This window comes from Cupressus sempervirens, chromosome 3 (assembly GCF_028749045.1).
Source record: "Cupressus sempervirens isolate cs-2001-9-10 chromosome 3, ASM2874904v1, whole genome shotgun sequence".
Lineage (NCBI taxonomy): Eukaryota > Viridiplantae > Streptophyta > Pinopsida > Cupressales > Cupressaceae > Cupressus > Cupressus sempervirens.
The window spans coordinates 543,518,648-543,533,602 of NC_143120.1; positions in this window are offsets into that span (position 1 = coordinate 543,518,648).

Below are 14,955 nucleotides of genomic sequence, written 5' to 3' on the forward strand. Positions count from 1 at the left end.
GGAAACTCGGCATTCATATAGAATGCCCTCTAATATTTGAATTCTCTTCAAGTGAATCTTTACATTCAAAATGAATGTCCTCTAGTCCTTGAGCTTTCTTAAGAGAAACTTGACATTCATACGAATGTCCTCTATTGAGACCTTCAATATGTCTATGAGAACTATAAGCTCTTATTCCGATTTCATGTAATTACAAGCTTTTTATATCAATATGTACTTTGGTTCTCTTGAGCTTGAACTATATAAATCTTCTCAGAATTATCTATTAATCTTGGATCTTTCCTTAATTAGTTAAATTCTCCTCTCTCTCCATCATATCCTCTTTGCCTTCCACTATCTTAAAGGTGTAATGTTTCTTTTCTTTAGTTCAGTGAGTTATTAATATTAATGTCTTATTTCTATGATATTGTAGCCTCATTTAAAATTATCTAATGCACTCTCTCCATTCAATATGTTTTATTTTTCTCTTGCTATTGTATGTCACTCTCTCTCTCTCTCTCTCTCTCTCTCTCTCTCTCTCTCTCTCTCTCTCTCTCTCTCTCGGCTACTGTGAACTGCACATGGTTTGTGATGAGAGGATATTGTCCAAATGGTCTTATTGAATTTTAACACCAATCACCTTCCTTTTAAACTATACCACTTTTTTTTGTTCACGTTATCAAATGTATGGGGGTCATCCTTGGACTATGTCATTTGCATGTATTTGTTGTATGTGTTGACAACATATCCAATTCTCCTTGATGTTGGACATCAATGATATGATAGATTTTTGGCAACTTCCGTCTATGGTCCATATTTTCCTATCAGGCTTCTCATTTGTAACTTTACTTGTATGTTGTTGCCATTCACTCCTCTTGATCTATTATACTAGTTTGATTCACAGTTTAGTTCAAGTTGGTAGTATGGTGTGTTTGGTCTCATATTCCTATGACTTCTTTGGCTTGCATGGAACTTCTTCTATTTTCTTTGAGATTTTTTTTGCTTGGCACGATGATCATTTTGTATTTGAGTTTCATTTGGTCTATGTTTGACTATCGACAGGATGCTTGTTCTACTACCTGTCACCCATGTAGAGGATAAAATGCTTTGATATTCATCTTTTTATTACTAGTAATAAATTTTTTTCCTTGAATGATTTCTCATGGGGATAGGAGATATCTCCCCAATGTATATTGATGTTTGAATTTATATATTACAAACATGTCCTATTGAACAGTTGCATCTCTTTATCTATAATAATGATCTATTTATATTTTCTCATTATTGACTTATTAATAATCTAATATCTTTCTAATTGGTTTTTTATTTCTTGAATTATGGTTACTAATTATTATATTTATTATTTATATTGGTTACATTGTTTAGCACTAAGTCAATATTGACTATCATCTTATTAGTTAATATCTTCATGAATATTATGGATTAAGATTATTTTGATATTCGATGCTAGTAATCGATATCTTTATGGAATTTGTCTTATATTAAATATTATTTATTGATATTATTATCAACTATGTTTATATACTTATAAAATTGTAAAATTTGATAAATAACATTTTCTAGAAAGGTTTCATTATATGTAAATATAGGGTTATGACACCTGCACTAGAACTATAAAAGTGTGCTTCCAACTAGTTTTTTAAATCTTTAATTGCTTTAAATGCATACCAATACTTCCTTTGGCATGATCTACATTCTTGTATCCTTGTTGTTTGGTAGCAACTAGATCTTTTGCTGATGGAATCAATGACTCTAACATATTAAGGGAGATAATAGAAGCATTAAAAGCCTACAACTAAAGATAATGAATGAAAACATCCAATCTGAATGTTTATAATAAAACACCATAACTATTTATTTATATTAAAGCAAAAAACTTTTATACAAGTATCTATCATGATATACATGTATGTAATATCCGAGCATTACCTACATATATACTAAAGAGCAAAGACTACTCTGTAAGCAGACTTTACTAAGATCAAACAATTTTACTTTAGCATAATTTTTTAAATTCTTGGTTTGTTGGTATATGCCATTTATTTATAATACACCCTTAGATACTTCTATTTGTTGGTTGAGATTTTGTGTTCTTGAGGTTCTGTATTGCTAATGGTTGTGACTCTTCTCCACAGGTTGCACTTCTCTACATAGCTTTGTTTGCTGGCATTCTTTGTCTTCCACTGAAAATTTCCCAGGTACATCTAATACAATATACAAGACAACCTTAAGGTTTGAATTTAAAGTAAACATCATAGAATGAGTTTAAGTTTGCACTTTTTATGACATATTTTCTTTAAGTCAAGTAGAATGCATTTGGATTTATTTGTCACAACAAGGTATGATTTATACTAATGATTCTCATTGTACAACCAAAAGTAATGATGTTTTTTAGTTTTATTAAATTTTCAAGCTCATCAAATGAATTGATTTGAATTACTTAAAAATGTTCTTTCTTGATCATCATTGATTTTAGTTACATAAAAACTCCCCAATTTGCATTTTCTTTATAAGAGTGGCTAATGCTAGTTCTTGCCTATACGTTCGAGATGCATTTTAACTTGCAAAAGAGAAAGCTCCTTGTGTCATCTTTATAAATGATTTTGATGCAATTAGAACCAAGCATTTTGATAGGTACTAGGATTTTTAATTTTCATTCTTGTTGGTAAGCTCACAATGGTAAATAATCTAAATAGTAAAATTGTATTGGGTTTTAAGCTTAAATATTTCAATGGATTTGCTTATTGTGTATTAGTTTGAAACATTTACAAATAAATACACTTTATCTTCAGAGCACTTTAAGATCACTTGTATATGACCTCAAGATGAACTGAAATATTAAAATATCTCTTTAATCTAAGTTGCTACTGCAAGATTGTTTGATCATAGGTCTATGCATAGTAATTCAAGTTGGCCTTCTTTTTCACTTGTACTTGAATGATTGCTTCATTAAAATATTCATGAGTTACCTAAAAATAATAAATATAGCCAAGCTACATACTATTACTATCTAAATATAACCCATTTGAATTAGAATTTTAGTTTTCTATTGAATAAAATACCTACTTCCTCAAGAAAGAGATATGAATCCCCTCCAAGCAGGGGATTCCAACTATTGGGGAGTAGTGTGATTGTCTTCCAATGAAAATTCTCTAACCATGTTCAAATCAAAGCCATCCTGATGCAAAGTACACAACAAGAGATTCTTTCCAATCCAAACCTTTGACATGGATCAATGTGTTGATACACTAACCACACGAACTTCTACCTTTCCTACTCCTAGGTTCCTACTTCACTATTTGGCTCCTACTTCCTCACAAGGCACTATAAGTTTCAATATAATTACCCAAGGCTTAGGGATTCCTAAACTAGTTGAAAAGAAGGATTTTATATTTGTTTCAATGAACAAACTATTCATCAAAAGGTTGACTGCCTATATTGCAGATTTGTGGCTTTTTGGCCTTCTCATAGACTATGTCTCTCCTAGCAACTTCTCTCCAAACAAGGTTAATATTGTGCTTCAAGAATTCTTGAAATGGAAATAACAAGTTCAAATACAAGTCTTACTTTTCCCCAAACACCAACTATCAATTTCTCTCTAGCAACACAAAGCAACCACAAACAACACTTTAGCCTAGGTGATCAAATTAGGATAGGGCTTGCTAGAATTGCCTCAATTCGGTGCATGAAACTAATATATTGATTTGATAACCTCCTAAAGACCAAGGTTTAACCATTCCATCAATAAAATTTGACCCATAGTCTTCTTTTATTGATCACTTTCTCAAACAACACATTTTAAGGCTAAATACATAGTTATATTTAGCCTAGGGCATCAAGTTTGAAGTAGAAAATAGGATTTTCCTATCTTGAGCCTTTGGAGTCTTAAAATAAACCCTACCTACTTTCATTTCACTAAAGGGCATCAATTTCCAATGGTGAAATTGTGAGTTAAGGCTATTTCTTGGCTCCAAACCTTTGAATTGAGAGTTTCAAACCCGCAGTCAAAGAAAATATTGTAACTATCTCCAAAATTAATAAAATTCAACCAAAGAAAGAGAAAATGAATGATAACATAGATATCTAACTTCACATGTGCATTATCTATCCTTACCAATCGATACAGGGTTGTATAAGACAAGATTACTCCAGAAAATAAGTTTTTCTTTCATAAAAATGTTGATTCTTTTGTATAACTTGATGATCTAGTATGAGAGGGATAAAATAAGACTTAAATACCTTAATCCAACTAGTTCAAACCAACTCTTGATGGTTATGAATGTTGGGAGGTTAAAAAGGACTTTAATGACAATTTTTCAAAAATTGCATTTTTGCACTCATGCAATTTCTTGCTAAACATGACAACTTTTTGCATTTTTAATCCTAATTGATGCCATATTATCCCAAACCTTTAGGAATAATAGGAAATGTATATCTAAGGTAAAAAATCAACTTTTTTTCAATTATTCAACACCCAAAACACTCAAAACCACAAAACTCAACCTAGTGAGCTAAGGACTCTCTTGGCTCATAAAGTGACCACAAAGAGCCTTGACCACACAAGAGGTTAAAACACACACAAAGTAGATGGTGTTAACACATCACATCCTTATTACATCACAAGAAAATAAAAATAAAAAATCTTCAAGAAGGAGATAGGTCTAGGTGCCTTGCACCACATCCCCTTTGAGGTCAGTTGGATTAAGATCCATTAGCATGGACTCTAGTTTCATTTGCATCCTCACGCTCAATAGATGCTTCAATTCGTCTCAAGGTAATTTATTATATATCCATATTTTGTGTTCTTGGTAATTCAAGTTCTTGTATATCAATCTACCATTTTGGGTTCCTGCATACTCCTTGATTTGCATTTGGATTTATGATTTACAATTAGGGACTTTGCACTAGTAGAAGCACTAATATTCTTTTTTATTGGCAATGTAATTTTTGGAACATGACTTGGCAATGAAAATTCTTGCAATGCACCAGATTTTGACCATAAGAAGCACTGTATATGAGAATCTATGCACATATATTTGTATTTATGCCTTGTTTGATGTATAAAATGTGAAAGAGTAGCTATTTGTGTTTATCCAACATTTTGGATAGTTATTGTCCAAAGATTCTCAGGTTACTTATGTTGACATATCAGTCAAGTTTGTTATTAGTGACACACACTTATTTAGATTCTGTATAGCTAATGAGCTCATTGAATAGTTTACAATGTTTTCCATGAAATTTAGTAGCCACTGAGTTCCACTATTGCTACCAAGTTTTTTGGACTAATGCCAATGGTTACTAAGTAGATTCAGTGAGTGTGAAGTTCAACAGTTCAAACCATGCATTTCAATATACATCTAGTTTATCAGTGGTTACCAAGCATTGCAATGTCTATTGAGTTTGTAGTTCATGTGATGCAAAGTTAGTATTAACCGAGCTACTTTATGCTAACCAAGTGATTCAGTGTTTGCCAAGTTGCACAATATCTACTAAGTCACTAGTGTAGACCGAGTTCAAGACTACTTGAAAGTGATCAGCATGGACCGAGCTTCTACGTCTACCAAGTGCATGATGATGCCAAGCATTGGTAGTGGATGCTGAGTATTAGAACCTCATTGAGTTAGTCTTCAGAACCCGAGTATCTTCATGTGGGTTGATTTTTTAATATTTGTGTTAACTTGAATCATGGTCAACTTTGATATTATGTAATTTGGATTGGTATATATATGTAATGTATTGTACCATATCAATTAGCAAGCATATGTATTGTAATGTGAATGTGGATGTGAAAAGTTCAAGTTATGAATGCAGTAGATAAAGAGCAAATTGTGGAGGTCATAACAATATAAGGAGCACCAAAGACATATCTATCATAGAAAGGTGATCAATACACTAAAGAATCTCTATTAGCAAACTCAGTTGCAAATTAGAGATCTACTACTTCATCCTAATAGGGGAACTAGTCAAAATCCTTTAACAAGGTAGACCTAACAATATTTTATAAATCTCTTTACCACATGCATACTTCATAGTATGTTTGTAAATCCTCTCACAAGGTGGACCTAGCAGTCCTAATTTCTCCTAATAGGAAAAATCATCAGAAGTGATCAATGTAAGCCTTAACAGGCCAACTTTATGCTGTAGTACTAAAGTTTGTGGGTATCATTACCACTCCAGTTTTACTTTCTATTTGGAAGGTTTCTAGGTCACCAAAACTTTGTGCTCAAAGTGTTATAGACGCTTTCATGTTTTTAGTTTCTCATGCATACAATTAGATCAAATGTGATGAATTAAGTGCTAATTGATTCATTGGATTAAGAATTGAAATTATTAAAGTTTTAGAATTTATTGATTTTTCCATCCCCTCTTAGTGACTTAGCATAGTCTTGAATATTTGCAGCAATTGGTATCAAAGCATTGTGGTTCTCAGGTGAAAATTTAACAACTTGAGAAAAGATCAAGATATGGAGATATTTAGACTTGACAAAGCTATTGACAATGAAAAGTTGGATCTCAAAATGGCCATTTCTCAACTCAAGAAAGCTAAGGAGCAACTTTTCCAATCCCTAAAAATAAGAAAGGAAGTTGCAAATTAAATGAATGATCATGTTTACATTGAAGAAATAATTGAAGACTTTCACCCTTCAAGCAATTCATATAAAGAAAATGATGCAATCAAGGCACTCTTAGAAAAGAATGGTTCCCTACAAGAAGTAAGACAACTAAAAAGAGAACAATAAATTTAGTCAGTAAGGTTATGTGAAGTCTTGGAATAGAGAAACAAGATAAAAGAAGAGATGGATGGAAGGAACAATGAAATCCAAAACCAATCCCTTCAGTAAGAAGACCTTATTGATCAGCTCTCCAATGCAACATAGGAAATTATGAGACTAAGATTTGAAAATAAAAGAATAAGGAATGATCTAAATTTAGAAAGGCAAATCACTAAAACAATAAAAAATGATCTAAGATTTGAAAGACAAATCAATGAAAGATCGAAGAATGATATAAATTCTGAAAAGAAAATCAATGAGAGAATGATGAAATCTCAAGAAGAGATGGATCAACTAAATGAGCAAAACCTCTATAGGCAAAAATGAAAAGTAGGAATTGGATACAAAGAAGGAGGCAAATCCTCCAAACAAGGTGCTCAAAAGAATCAAAGACCTACTTGCAATCAATGTGGCAAGATAGGTCATACATCAAAAAAATGTTGGAGCAATGGAAAAGCAAAATTTAATGGAAAATGCTACAATTGTAATCAGCATGGTCATAGGGCTAATGAATGCAAAGAGAAACCAAGATTTGAAGGCAACTGTCATAAATGTAAGAAACATGGACACAAGGCATCGAAATGTAAAACAAAGACATTGAATCTTGAAGAACAAATTATGAAAGCAATATTTGGTTGGGACTACAATACCTGGTATAGATGTCATTACTATGGAGAATTTGGACTCATTGGTATGAAGTGTGTTAAACATCATATGAGGAAAAAAGATACTACTAAAAGAGTTGTATAGAACTTGGTCATCTTGCCAAGAATTGTATAAATACTAGTAGAATTGAAGATGAGAAGAAGGCAAAGGCTGATAACATCCAAAAGCAGATGAGACAGCAATGGATTCCTAAGTCTACCAAGGGTACTTGTCTAAGTAATGATGGTCAAGTCACTCAAGAATTGGGTGACTGTACCATTTCCAATTAAGTTCTCAAGGAAGAACTAGAACTGGGCTATCAAAGCAGACATCCAAATCAGATCCAGTTGAAAGGTGATAAAGATCCAAATCTATATATAAGATACAAAGGGATCACTGAGCAAGATCGATATCAATTATTACTGAGTTACCTTCTCTACCGAGTAAGGTCAGGTCATAGACTCTACCGAGCAAGTTTGGGAGTAAAAAAACACTTCTAATTATCGAATTATGGAGATGTTGCTGAGTAATCAATGCCATATAGTGGATGATAGTTTGTCAACTTATCTATCTCCATACTAAGCATTAATGGCAATGTTTTAACAAAAGGCATGGAATCAAATTCATTTCTTAACATGAATATTTGAAGTACTATTGCGAAGAGCTATTTTTGTGCGATCAAAGCAACTTGAGCAAATTTCCTACAATTTTTTTTGAAGTTCTCTCAATCTATCGAGTGAAAATGGCATCCAATAGAAACAAGGTGAAGAAAGGGCTTGGCATGTTGGTTCAAGGAGTTGAATGGAAAGTGTCAGATTTCAAGCTCATGCCTGTGGTTGCTGAAACCCTAGACCCAAGTGGAGCTCAATCTCAAATTCCTCCTAAGTTACTTTTTGTTAACGTCATTCATACTCATTTCAAATGTTCTATTCAAGAAATTGGTGCTTTGGAAATGGATGAAACCCTAGGTTAGTTATGTGTTGATGGAACCCTAAAACCCAAGCATCAACATCTAGAAGCCAAAGGATTGACACATATTCCCCCATATGCCTTGAGAATTTCAAATTAAATGGATCAAGTTTATCCTTAGTCGGGTGCATAATAGACAACTATGGTCACAATAGCCAATTCTGATAACAAAGAAGATGATTCATCAAATCACTCGCCTCCCCATGCTAGCCAAAGCCAAAATGACAAAAACCCTAGTCAAGTAGAGTTGGAGAAGAAAACCCTAGCCAAATGGGATGGAAGAGGTATGAAAATCAGCAATGTTACAGATGCATAATTAAAATTTAGAATTCATGTTATTGTGCATAAGATATACAGTTCAACTCGACTTAACAGTGTGTCATGTGAAGCCATGGATTTGGCATATAAAGTGGTTAAGAACAACTTATCTTATGACCTTACCGACCTATTGTTGAGACAATTAAATAAAAACATGGAAAGTATTAGAAAATCAAAGAACAACCTCCTCAAATTTAGTTCATTGGTAACCTGTCTATTATTTTGTGTCCGTAAGTTCTTCCCTTCTAAAGGCATTATAGTCTGAAGAAAAGACATGCCTGTACTTTACCAAATAAATGAATATATTGCAGAAATGGGTGAGAACTATGGCAGCATCATGGACAACTACTTCAATGTATTCAAGGAGAAAATGAACAATAGGTTCAGGATTCTAAAGAAGTTACTTGAAGATTATAAGGATGATGTATGCTTCATGGTGGATAGTGATAAGGTGTATATTTAAGTAGTTAGGTCTAGAATGGCATAGGTAAAACCTCTTGGATATGAGGTAAACATTGATGAAACCAAGGATATCATTGAAGCCCTTGTCAATGAACCTATTAATCCCAAGGCCCCTTATTTTAGAACTTATGATGAAGCTAAGGCTAGAATAGAGATAGAAATAAAGCTCTCACAGGCGGTTAACAAAGGAAAGAGAAGGATAGCCAAGCTGAAATCAGGTGCAACTCTCTTGTTAACCTAGAGCAAAGGTGAGGATGTGGAAGAAGCAGAGGATGAGGAAGAATCTAAGAAAGAAGAACCTTTGAATAAAAAGGGCAAGGTGATCATCACCAAGCCTACAAAGTAATCCACTGCAGTCTTCACAAGGAGGTCACGAAAGAAAGGAGGTGACATTGTATTTAGAAAATCTCCATCCACCTTCCAGGATAGGCTAAAGCAATTGGAACAAGGAGCAGGAAAAACAAATTTTAAATCTTTGAAATATGAATCAGGACTGAGGTAGAGCAGAAGCAAGTTGAAGACCTGGTGCTGAAAAAATGGGTAAGTGGAAGTACTCACTAGACCAGATTGCTTCTCAAGTCTTTAGTGAATAACTAGAGAAGATAAATCTAAGATGGGATTTTTCTATGCAAACAATCAAAGACATATACGTACAAACCTTGAGGCAATTACTACCAAACATATTAGATGCTGAGATGAAAGAATCATTAAAGAAAAACAAAGAAAAATTGACTCTAAGGTTTAATACTTGTTTGGTTTTGATTAAATACATTGAGCATGTTGTCAGAAATGCCACAAATACTTGGAAAAATATTTATCATCTTCATAAACCAAGTGAATTTCCAGTTGAAGTAAAGGATGGTGATGAAGAAGAAGATAAGGAGAAAGATGAGGAAGAAAATGTTGAAGAATTGATTCATTTTGATAACGAAGAAGATGAATAGGATCAAGGTTCGAAAGCTATCGAGGAAGAAAAGAAAGATGATGAGGAGATTGATCTAATCAAGATAGCTACAATAGTTATTGCCTCACTTCCTTAGTCCCCAAGAAAACCATTGACTACATCAAGTATGGAGACAACTTCAACAAGTATGGTTGTGACTACTAGTGATACATCAAATGTCCAATCACTCTTTGCCCCAACTCATCTCAACATATCATGGATAGAAGTGACTTTTGTAATCACCTAAAAATGGTCATCTGGACTATTAGCCCCCTTTTCAACATTTTGGCTAAATTAATTTAATCACTTACCTAAGCCAAATTGCTAATAATCAATTTATTTGATTATAAACTATAGTTTGACTATGCTATCCTAAGTTCATTATTTGATTAAAAGAACATGTCCCCTTTTAATTAAATAAAATACCCCATTCTTCTAACCCACTTAAAGTGCACACATAAAGTCCTTTTTCTATTTTGCAATTAAAAGAAAAGGCTTTGTGACTTTTGTCTTATATGACAAGTCAACTTATATTCTATTGGTGGACTTATGTGTGCACATGGATCACTCCTCTTTTCAAATTCCACCGTTGATCATCCACCATATTCATCTTGATCTCTACCATCTATACATCTTTAAAAGGGAGAGAGCTTTCCCCCTCAAATCAATCCTCATTTTTGAATATTGTTATGCTGCAGGTTTTCTAACAGGTTTCTTTGGAGCTTTGTGGAGAACTTCCATTTCCTGTCTACATTCTCTCATCCATGGCATCATGGCATTCTAGCTTAGCTTAGCTTTCATTTTTACATGTAGCTTAATCTCACATAGCTTAATAATGGTATTATAACACTCTCATACATGTTTTAGCATAGCTCCACTTTGCATCTCATTCTAGCTTAATCTTTATTTGCATTGCATCCTTGAGGAACTCCTTGGGACATTTGCATTCTTGCATCTTGTCTTTGGAACCTCCCATTACATGGATTACTAGCAAGAAGAGTATCTCTAAGGCTCATCTGAGAGCCTTCTTATTCTTGAAATATACTCTCTTGCACTCCATGGACAGGGAGCTCTAAGCTGGCATCCAAGCATTTCAAACTCATGGAATCGTTTGGATAGAAGGGTTTAGAGTGGGACACTTTCGAGTGTACATTTTGGTTTGCCCCTCTTTGACTAATGTGTGATCGATCTGGAACACATTATGTCAAAGAAAATTGAAGCCAAGTAGGCGATGATAGATATAGATGTCTAATTCTGAAGAGTGAAATGCAGAAATAGATAGCAAGTCCTGAATGCACAACTTGATAGCAGTAGTACTGAACACTAGGAAGAGATGATGTCAAAATTCAAGAAGAATACTAACACTTAGAAAAGCAGATAGAGTGAGAGCAAGTGAGAAGATCAAACAAATACTCCTAAGCAGTGATAGAGTATTTTTGCCCCCTCGAGATCGAAATTGAAATGAGGTAAGGGGATGCAAAAACTGGCTAGAAATGAGAAAATTAGAATATAGCAATGTCCAAGATGACAGATAGATGATTAGAACCCAAGAATGACTATATAAAAAAATTGATAAAATGCCCCAGTTTGACTAGAGTTGACCTTGAAGGATATAGCATAAAAATAAGGTCGAAATGAGTAGAAAGGTGATTTTAGACATGAAATAGTGAATTTAAGTAGATATGAAGTATGGAAATGATGAAGGCATAAAGAAATGAAGATGCCCCAATGATGATTCAGAGATTAGACCTCAAAAGGTCAGCTAACTGCTCAGAAGAAAGTAGAATTTTAAAAGACAATTTTGACCATCAAGATGAACTCGAATTTGGATTTCGATCCCGAAAATGAATCTAGGACGTCAAAATTATTTAAGAGGTCAAAACTTTATATAATGCGATGACAAGATAGAAAAGAGATGAAGCGAAAGATTAAGAAGGTGAAAAGACATGAACAAGAAGAAAGTAAAGAAATATATGAAAGGAGTTAGTTGATATGTCCACAAAAAGATGAAGAAAGAGAGCTCTCCCCATATGCAAGAATGCAAGACTAAGCTAGAAAATGAACCTAAAATGCAAAGTGGTTTACCAGCAAGAAGCGCATAATATTTGGACTCTTAATTTCATCATTGAGCATTTATTAGGGACATCATGCGATCATACAACCATCACTAGTATAACTATGAGGATATGAATATGATCGATATTAGATAGGTATGTGGAAATCCAATCTAAGCATCAGAGACATGTAAGTTAAGATAACTACATGATTAGATTCTCTAAGTTTAATTTAGCAAGATTACACTTGTATCAAGGCATAAGCGCTAGGATAAACCCTGAGTGCAGTATTGCAAAACAGTCAAGGATGATACATTTATAAGTCAAAGTGTTAAATATGACAAGCACGAATTCTTACAACACTATAGACAAACAATGTATACCCACAAGTAGAAATCAAGAAAAAATGCTCCATGCCCCCAGTCTTCTAGTCAATGACATCCTTGAAAGACTATTGGGGATGGAACATATAGTAAATAAATTGTCATAGACAACACACAAAGTAGATAAAGATCAGCATAGCTTAGTTGTTTAAGTGTTAAAGTGCGTGTGTGTAAGTCACTTGGCCATTTCTTCAAGACTTGATTCTGATAGTGAGAAATATCGCGACATCGGAGACCGTAGGTAAACTATCTAAAAAGTGCTGAAAAACACTTGTTGTCAAAGTGGGAGAAGTGTTGAGAAACACCATTTTGTGAGTTGTCCAAGAAACCCTAATGCACAAGAATACCTGAATAGGCTAAGCAGTTGTGCCCCCAAGATGAGGACAAGAAACAATTCCAAGCTAGGAAATGTGTAGCAAAATAGGTGATTGAGACTGATAGATAGAGGTGCAAGGGTCTCAAGTAGCACTTGTTTCCAGATTTTCACCACTTGACAGATTTTTTCAAAACTTTTTAAATTTTTTTTGTATTTTTTGTATTTTTGATTTTTTTGGTGATACATCAAAGTGCCTATTGCTAGGTTTTCACTAAGATTATCATTTTTTCAGGACTTTTTTTCATTTTTAGGATTTTTTCAGCATCATATATGATTTTGGATTTTTTTAGAATAATTTAAGAGATTAATAGTTCTCGAGCAAGATCACATCATTTTCTCCCAATGTCTAGCAAGGTGTAGGACATGATGGAGTAGAAAGTTGGTGGATAGACAAAGATGGATAAGAAAGGAGTATGAAGCAAGTGAAAGTGATCCTCAAGGACTGACTCCTCAAGAGTACCGAAGCTAGGGAAAGAGGTGAAATAGTCATATGAAGCATATTTTGGATAAGCAATGGAAGTAATGAGAAAGATAGCATGTAGGATAAACAATGAAGCCAACAAGTGAGATAGCATGAAGTGTGTAGTACAAAAGAGTAGCCATGTCAAGAGACCTATGAGAACCATGTTTTATTTATTATGATCAAGACCAAGGGGTCAACTAGATAGTATAACAATGGGATAGAGCAATAAAAATAAAGCTCAAGTTGGAGGCTATGAGTGAATGGGAGAGCACAATAGAAAATCTTGTGGATAAGATAGCCAACATGCAAAGATAGCTCAACATTTTCAAGATCAAAGAGAGAAGAGGGGATAGATGGATGATGGAAGAATTACGCATGATGCCTGTTTGCCAGGTTTTCATCATGGTACTTATCCAAGGTGCCACAAGAAGTAGTTTTCACCATAGGATAAATTTATTTCTCTTTACTTTTGCTACCAAAGTGCCACAAGAAGTGGTTTTCACCAAGGCACATTTTCATTTTTATTTATTTTTTGATTTTTTTTTTCTTTTTCTATTTTTTAAAATTTTTTTTTAGAAAGAGCTAAAGCTGTTTGAATGTAGATAATGCTCCTATAGAAAAGATAAGTCATGATAAGCCAATACCATAGAAAGGTATGCTCAAAGATGTTGATAGGGTGATGAAAGAGAAATGGTAGTAGGAAGAGTATATGGAGGATAATAGTTCATGTATAGAAAGTTAGTGTAAGCTTTAGAGGATTTCATGAGGGTAGCTGAAATATTGGACAAGATCAACATTGACACACACCTTGAAGGGTATTGGAATGATGGAGGAATCATGGATGAAGTAGCTTGAGGTTTAGATGTATGAGGTGGTAGAAGAGATTTGGAAAAAAGTGGAGTGGAAGGCTTTGGAATATTTTTAGGAAGATTTTTGGAAGAAGATGGAATGGAAGCCTTTGGAAGCTTGAATGTCAACTTTGAAGTATTTTCAATATTCAAGTCTTCTAAAAGAGACTTGGGAATCCATATAGCTTTAGATTTTCCTTTGGATACTTCAAAACACATTTCTTCAATAATGGGTTTAGGAACCCATATTTTCTTTGATTTAGCATTTTTAATATTGGACCTTTGCGGTCTCTTTTGTGCATTCTCCTTCTTAGCATTCACATGTCGATTAGATGGGACATAGTGATCTTTCTTTTTCAATGGATTCTTATGTTTATTCTCACTTCCAAAGGACTTGGGATTTGTGGATGAATAAGGATGATATGACTGGTTTAGATGTATAGATGGGTGAAAAATCATCAAGGATGAGTGTCTTTGTTGATCTTGAGGTATGATGGGAGAGCTACGGAATGAGCTAGGAGTGAATGTAGGAGATGGAGGAACATAAGGCCCCAAAATGGATGGAAGGTTTGAATGCTTTAGCTTAGATGGATAAGGACCAAGGATAGATTTAGAAGATAAAAAGGGATAGTGGGAAGGGATATCAACATATTTAGAATGAGCAACATGGTCAAAGCCATCAATAGACTCATGAATACCTTTGATAGGAACAACATTTTTA